The sequence below is a fragment of the Triticum aestivum genome, chromosome 2D (assembly GCF_018294505.1).
Source record: "Triticum aestivum cultivar Chinese Spring chromosome 2D, IWGSC CS RefSeq v2.1, whole genome shotgun sequence".
Classification (NCBI taxonomy): Eukaryota; Viridiplantae; Streptophyta; class Magnoliopsida; order Poales; family Poaceae; genus Triticum; species Triticum aestivum.
Window position 1 is genome coordinate 329,806,557 of NC_057799.1, and position 7,792 is coordinate 329,814,348.

The 7,792-nt window shown below is 59.2% G+C and overlaps 1 pseudogene; it reads right to left on the reverse strand.

Moving 5' to 3' along the window:
* Window positions 1-825: 825 nt before the first annotated feature.
* LOC123055780 (uncharacterized) lies at window positions 826-5,710 on the reverse strand (annotated as a pseudogene).
* Between the last annotated feature and the right edge of the window lie 2,082 nt (window positions 5,711-7,792).

The window sequence follows — 7,792 nt, forward strand, 5'->3', positions numbered from 1 at the left end:
TGTCTTCTTTTCATTTGGATTTGACCGTAGTCGGTCTATGTGTGTTCTCTGAATGATGTATGATTTTATTTATGTATTGTGTGAAGTGGCGATTGTAAGCCAGCTCTTTATCCCTTTCTTGTTCATTACATGGGATTGTGCGAAGATGACCCTTCTTGCGACTAAACCACAATGCTGTTCTGCCTCTAAGTCGTGCCTCGACACGTGGGAGATATAGCCGCATCGTGGGCGTTACAACCGGCTGAGTGCCAACAGCCGGCCCTCTTCCAGCAGATCGACGCCGTCCTGTCGTGCTTCTTCTGCCTCTTCTTCGGTGTACATGGTGACTCGCGGGGAGTCGAATTCTATGTCCGTCGGGATGACGGCTTCGGCACCGTAGACGAGGAAGAAAGGCGTAAAGCCGGTTGACTTGTTCGGAGTTGTGCGCAGGCTCCAGAGGACGCCCGGCAGCTCATCGAGCCAGCAGCCGGCCGAACGCTCCAGAGGCTCGACCAGTCGGGGCTTGATGCCGGACAAAATGAGGCCGTTTGCTCGCTCCACCTGGTCGTTTGACTACGGATGGGCAACGGACGCTAGGTCCAGTCGGATGCCCTGCGTCGCGCAGAAACGGGCCAAGGCGCCTTTGGCAAAGTTTGTGCCGTTGTCGGTGATGATGCTGTGTGGTATACCATATCGGATGGTGATGTCGGAGGTGAAAGTCACAGCAGTCGGTCCATTCAACTTCTTAATTAGCTTTGCTTCTATCCACTTGGTGAACTTGTCCACCGCGACAAGCAGATGAGTCATGCCGCCGCGCGCTGTCTTGAATGGTCCCACCATGTCCAGGCCCCAGACGGCAAAGGGCCAGGCAATGGGGATGGTCTTGAGTGCAGAAGCCGGCTGATGCGGCTTGGAGTGGAACTTCTAGCACCCTTTGCATTTCTGGACCAGGTCTTTGGCGTCTTCTAGAGCAGTCGGCCAGAAGAAACCGTGGCGAAAAGCTTTGGCCATGAGTGCTCTTGAAGCTGCGTGGTGACCACACTCGCCCTGATGGATATCTTTGAGGATTGCTTGGCCTTGCTCCGGCTCTACGCAGCGCTGGTAGACACCAGTGACACTGCGCCTTACAAGCTCTCTGTTGACTATGGTGTACGCTGCTGCCCGGCGTTGCACTTGCCGGGCCGAGATCTCATCAGTCGGCAACTCTTTGTTCACCAGGAAGTTGAGGATAGGTTGGGCCCATGAAGGTGCTGCAATTTCTTCGATTGCTAGAACTGCTACTTGCACAAGGGCGGTTGGGCCGGGAGGCGGCGGTTTGGAGTCGGCTGCCGCTTGCTGTGTTGATGAAGTCCCCGGGCCGACTGCTGCAGTCCCCGGGCCGGGTTCTGAAGTCCCCGGGCTGGGTGCGGCTGCTGCAGTCCCCGGGTCACCTGCCGAATTCCCCGTGCCGGCTGCTGGGGTCCTCAAGTCGGATCCGACCGCTTCAGGAGGAGCTGGCACAAAGATGGAATCCGACTCTGGCGATGGCTTGACAGACGGCTTAAGGAGGCATTGTAGGGCGACGCCGGCTGGTATTGCTTGTCGGGTGGAGCCTATTCATGCCAAGGTGTCAGCTTGCTCATTGTCATTTCTTGGCACATGGAGGAACTCGCACCCTTCAAAGTATCCACTGAGTTGCTGGACGAGGAAACGGTAGCTCGCCATGTTTGCGTCCTTGGCGTCCCAGTCGCCTGACGACTGCTGGACCACCAAATCGGAATCACCATAGCACAGGATCCGGCGAATGCCGAGTTCCTTGGCAAGCAGGAGCCCGTGAATGAGTGCTTCGTATTCAGCAATGTTGTTGGAGGCGGCAAAGTGAATTTGCAGCACATATCTGAGCTTTTCGCCTTTGGGAGAGGTGAGGACGATGCCGGCTCCCAAACCGGTGCGCATCTTGGAACCATCAAAGTGCATTCGCCAATGGGTGGAGTCTGGCGCTGGCGGCAGGTACTGGGTCTCGGCCCAGTCGACGAGGAAGTCGGCCAGTGCTTGTGACTTGATGGCGGTGCGAGGCTGGTAGTAGATGGTGTAGGGGGCCAAATCTATGGCCCATTTGGCCACTCGGCCTGAGGCATCTCGGCTTCCAATGATCTCGGCAAGTGGAGCTGTGCAGACCACAGTGATTGGGTGCTCTTGGAAGTATGGCTTCAGTTTCTTGGCGGCAAGGTGCACGCCGTAGCACATCTTCTCGTAGTGGGGGTAGTTATGCTTGGAAGCGGACAGTACTTCACCCAGGTAATACACCGGCCTCTGGACTGGTAGAGCTTTGCCTTCTTCCTTGCGTTCCACCACTATGACTGTGCTGACCACCCGACTGGTGGCGGCGATGTAGAGGAGCATGGGCTCCTTAGGAGTCGGGGCCGCTAGGACAGGCGGAGTGGTCAACATCTTCTTGAGCTGGAGAAAAGCTTCGTCCGCCTTGTCGTTCCACTCAAAAAAGTGGTCTTCTTCATGATCTGGTACAAGGGAAGAGCCTTCTCGCCCAGCCGACTGATGAAACGACTGATGGATGCCAAGTAGCCGGTGAATTTTTGCACATCTAGCAGTCGGGTGGGCACCTCCATCCTTTCGATGGCCTTGATCTTCGTAGGGTTGCACTCTATGCCACGCTCTGAGACCAGAAAGCCAAGAAGCTGGCCAGCTGGCCCTCCAAAGACGCATTTCTCCGGGTTGAGTTTGATCTGAAATCGGCGCAAGTTCTCAAAGGTCTCCTTGAGGTCTTCTAGCAGCGTTCCATGCTTCCCCGTCTTCACCACAACATCATCCACATAGACGTGGGCGTTTCTGCCGAGTTGCTTGAGGAGACACTTCTGCATGCAACGCTGAAACGTGGCGCCGGCATTTCTCAAGCCGAACGTCATGGTCAGGTAGCAGAAGGCTCTGAATGGTGTGATGAAGGCGGTCTTCAGCCTGTCGGCCGGGTTCAGCTTGATCTGATGATACCCTGAGTATGCATCCAAAAAGCTCAATAGCTCGCATCCGGCTGTGGAGTCTATCACTTGGTCAATCCTTGGCAAGGCAAAGGGATCTTTGGGGCATGCTTTGTTGAGGACCAGGACCGGGTTGGCTAACCACTCTGGAAAGAATACTTCCATGATGAAGCCGGCTGCTAGAAGTCGGGCTATCTCTTCTCCAACAACTCTTCTCTTCTCCTCTAACAGGCGGCGCAAGGGTTGCTTGAATGGCTTGGCATCGGACCGGACGTGTAGTTTGTGCTTGGTGAATTCCGTCAGAACACCCGGCATGTCCTTGGGAGACCATGCAAAGATGTCCCGATTCTCACGAAGGAAATCGACGAGCTTGCCTTCCTATTTGTTGTCAAGGTTTGTACCTATGACAGCGTGCTTCTCCGGGTGCTCCGGGTCCAAGGGTATCTTCTTCGTCTCCTTCGCCGGCTTGAACGAGCCCTCGGCTTCCGACTCCTTGGGGTTGCGTGACATTTCCGGCTGCTTGCCGGCCATCGCCACAACCCGGTCAAGGAGCCGCTTCTCAGCCGCGATCACGAGGGACTCGGCTAACCGGCTGCTCTCTGCTGCGCAGGCGGACGACTTCTTGTAGTCCCCTACTATGGTCAGGATTCCCTTGGAGCTCGGCATCTTCATCTTCAGGTAAGCATAGTGGGGGACCGCCATGAACTTGGCCAGGGCAGGCCGACCAAGTAATGCATGATAAGGGCTCTCAAGGTCCACCACCTCAAACCAAACTGGCTCTCGGCGGAAATGATTTTTGTCCCCGAAGAGGACATCTATCTGAGTCTTGCCGATTGGTGAGCAGGAAAGACCAGGAACTATGCCATGGAAAACAGTCCGGCTGGGCTGAAGATGTCTCTGCTTGATTCCCAACTTCTCCATGGTATCTTTGTACAGGATATTGATGCTGCTGCCGCCATCTATCAGGACTCGGGAGAAGCGAGCAGCTCGCCTCTCCGTGGCAAAGGTGGCATCCAACACCAGAGCATAAGAGCCGCGATTGGGCATTACTTCCGGGTGGTCGGCTCTGCTCCAGCTGATGGGCTTCTCAGACCAATGCATGAATTCAGGGGTCTCTGAGGCTACTGCATTTACTTCTTGTTGCTGTTGCCGTCTGCTACGCCTGTCGTCGGCCACGCTGGTGAACACGACATAAGCTCCATGCTCCTCAGGATAATCATCTTGTATGGCGCCGACTGGCCGAGCCGCCGGCTGCTGAGGAGGAGGTGGCGGCGGGCCAGCAGGCGAAGGAGGCTGGAGTCCGTCACCCTTGACGATCCTGGTGAGCCAGTGGCACTTCCAAGTGGTGTGATTGGATGGCTTCGCGCCGCTGTGGAACTTGCAGGGTGCATCGAGAGTCTACTCGTATGAGAAGGCGGGCAACCAGTTGGGCTTGCCGCCCTTCTGGCGCTTGGGAGGAGGCTGCCCTTCCGGCTGCTGATCTTCGACTGTTGCCACCTGCCGACTCATGGAAGCCGGCTGCATGGCCTTGCGCTTGTTGTCGTTCGGTTGCTGTCACCGACTGGCATCACCAACCGGGGTCCGAGGAGCTTGAGGGGCCACCTTGCCTGACACATTGGCTTGAATCTCCGCCTTCATGGAGGAGTCGGCCATGGCATACTTGTCTGGTACTTGGCGTACTTGTGCTTGAGGAGGGTGCCCTCTTGGCACCTGGCAGTGAAGTACTCAATGGCCTGCACCTCGTGCACGCCCTCGCAAGAGTTGCGCAACTCGGCCCAGCGCGTGAGATAGTCGCTAGTCGACTCATTGGGGCCTTGGACGCATAAGGAGAGCTGGCGAGGCTTGGGCGGCCGCTTGCACGTGCTGGTGAAGTTGCGAATGAATGCTTCAGTGAAATCAACCCAGCTGTTGATGTTGCGGGGCTTCAGGTTGTTCAGCCATGTCCGGGTTGTGCCCTGGAGCATGAGCGGAACGTACTTCACGGCAACGCGCTTGTTGCCGTTGGCGATGCTGACGGCTGTGGAGTAATCGACCAGCCAGTCCTCCGGCTTCACGGAGCCGGTGTGCTTGGGTGTATCTCTCGGGAGAGTGAACCCTTTGGGGAAGGGCTCATCTCGGATGCGGGGGCCAAAACAAGGCGGACCCAGCTCATCTTCTTCTTCTAGCGCCAGGGATCGATTGAGGCGATCGATCCGATGGCGGGCATCGTTTTCTCCGATTCCTTCTCGGCGGCCAAGGCGGTCGCCGAGTGATGGGTGATCAATAGGCGGTGGGGAAATGCGCCTCTCCCTGCGGGGAGGGGGAGGCGGACAGTCGTCTCGCCGTCGTACTGCTCTTGGGCGGCCGTCTTGGTCGCGCTCTATGGTGATGTGAGTCCGGCTGCGGCTAGCAGCCGGCTCCTTGTCTCTTTTGTCGCGGACGCCACCAGTCGGCGTCCGGGATGTCACGCCTTGGTCTCGGCGAGGAGGCGGGTCGTCGTTTCGCCGGTTGGGTGCTTCAGTGCCGCACCCGGCATCCTGCTGCTCAGCAGCCGCGTCGAGGAGCTGCTGGACTCGCTCCGTCATGTGGTGATGCTCATCGCCCTCGAGCTTGTCTAGCTTGTCTGCTGCCGCCTGGGCAGCCCGTATGTTCTCTGCGGGCGTGGCGTAGACGGGACGATCTGTCCCGAACATGCTGGCGATGGTCGCGCCGCGCTGCCGGATCAAGCCAATGCGGCTAGGCACACCAGGAGCCGACGTGCCGCCGACGGCACGGTCCATCTCCCGCTGGTAGGCCTTCGAGAGGCGTCTCATGCTGGCCAGCCGGTTGGCGCTCTCGACGAGCTGCACGCGGCGTGCCTCCAGCGTCTCGGCGTCGGCATCTTCCGGGATGGGCGCAGTCAGGTCTTGCATTGCCGCCTGCAACAGATCCTGGCCACCTCCACCAGAGTGCTCGCCGTGGCTGATGACGAGCACTTCCGTGACGGTGCTGCCGCCGCTGTCTGCGCGAGGAAGCGGCTCATCGTAGACCACCACGTTGGAGGGGAACGCGTCAACCGACGCCGTGTCGGAGTCAACCAAAATCGGGTCGGTGGAGCCAACCGATTCCAAGTCTGCAGCAGGCTCGCCGGCGACGTGGAGCTGATCAAGGAGGCTCACGAGGCGGCTCTCAAGGCCATCGGTGCCCGCATCAGACGTGGGCTTGTCGGAGAGGCGAATCTCGCCAACAAGATCGGCGAGGCAGCTCGCGGCGCAGGCGATCTCCGCGCCGTGCAGCGCATCGGCGCAGACGTCATCTGGCATGCCGGGCTGGCTGCGCTCGCCAGGAAGGAACAGGGTTCCCGGCCAGAACAGGTCTCCGGGAGACGGTGCACCTCGCCCCATGGTGGGCGCCAAATGTCGGGGGTTGGGTGCGACATATGCCAATGGATGGCTTATCATGGTGGGAGCGAGTAGAACATTGCCGGTGCCTGGAAGCGGGATGAGGCGTAGACACGAACGCCGGCGCACTTTACCCAGATTCGGGGCTCTCCTAGGAGATAACACCCCTAGTCCTACTCTGCGGGGTCTCCGCATGATCACTAAGGCACTAGTGAGTACAATGGTGCTCCTCGAGTTGTATGCTAAAGGTAGAAGAAGGCAAGGCTTGCTCTCCTCTCCCCCTAGGTGTGAGTCTAATTCTAAACAGTTGGAACCCTTTGCATGGGTGCCCTGGGGGGTTTATATAGGCCTACCCCCAGGGGTACAATGGTAATCTGGCCGAGTGTAGGACCCGGCTGTCAGTCTCTCTGGTCGCCGGCTTCTCCGCCGACTGCTGGGGCCCGCCGCCTGGTGGGCCCCGCCGACTGGTCTGGTACGGAGCCGACAGGCCGCTCCCGCCGCTTGCGGGTCTTGCCGGCTGCTGATTACTATAGCCGTGATGCTAATGAGGCTCGCTTGGTCAGGGGAGCGTGGCTACAGTCCCGCCGCCTTGCGGGAGGTCACTGTAGCCACTCCGCGTCTTATCTGGTTAATGGCGCGTGGTCCCCGGGGAAGGAACGGGCTGACTGCTGGGAGCCGGCCTCCCTCGGGTCCGGTTGGTGAGGCTCCTGCCGTCTTCTAGGCTCTCGCTGACCGGTGGGGTCCGCCGTCTTCGGGCCGTACCGACAGGCGGTCGTGGGAATAGGGCCTCGTCTGACAGGAGTGATGTCAGGGACCAAGTGGCGACAGTGCCGCGCCGGGCGGAGCTCTCCGCCTGTATGGAGCACTGTGGCCACGCCCGGCCCTGGATACGTGGGTGATGGGCCACACTGTGGCCTCACCCTGTCTGTCTTCTTAATGGGGGCGCAGACTTTGAGGGCACCATGGGTCGACTGCTAGGAGTCGGCCCGTCTTGGAGCCGCCTTCCTGAGCGTGGCTGCCTTCCGGCAGTCGGCCGTTCGGTCAGCCGGCTGCTAGAAGGCGGCGCTCTATCTTGACGTTTTGAGGGGCGCAGCCGGCCCCGATGTCTTGAAAGGTTCTGGGGCTCGAGTTGGGCTACCCGTGGCCCATTACTCCGACAAAGGCGTAAACCCCGCGGGCGCCACCACTCGTACCACTTCGCGCGCGTACAGAGTGGCTGACTAGCGGGCCCCGCTAGTCAGGTGAGAGGGAGGGGGAAAGGGAAACAGAGGACGGCGCGGCTTCGCCGGAGCACACGCCAGCGAGGAGAGCTTCTTGGCCAAAACGAGAGGGAGGGATCAAAAGAGAAGATGCAGGCGCACCTGCCCGTACCCGTAGATTAGCTAGGGGTGGTCGGACAGCGTCGGAAACGACCTCTCCAGCGACGACTGGAAGCAGAGGTCACCGGAGATGAAGACGACGGCGACTAGAGGCGACACCAGG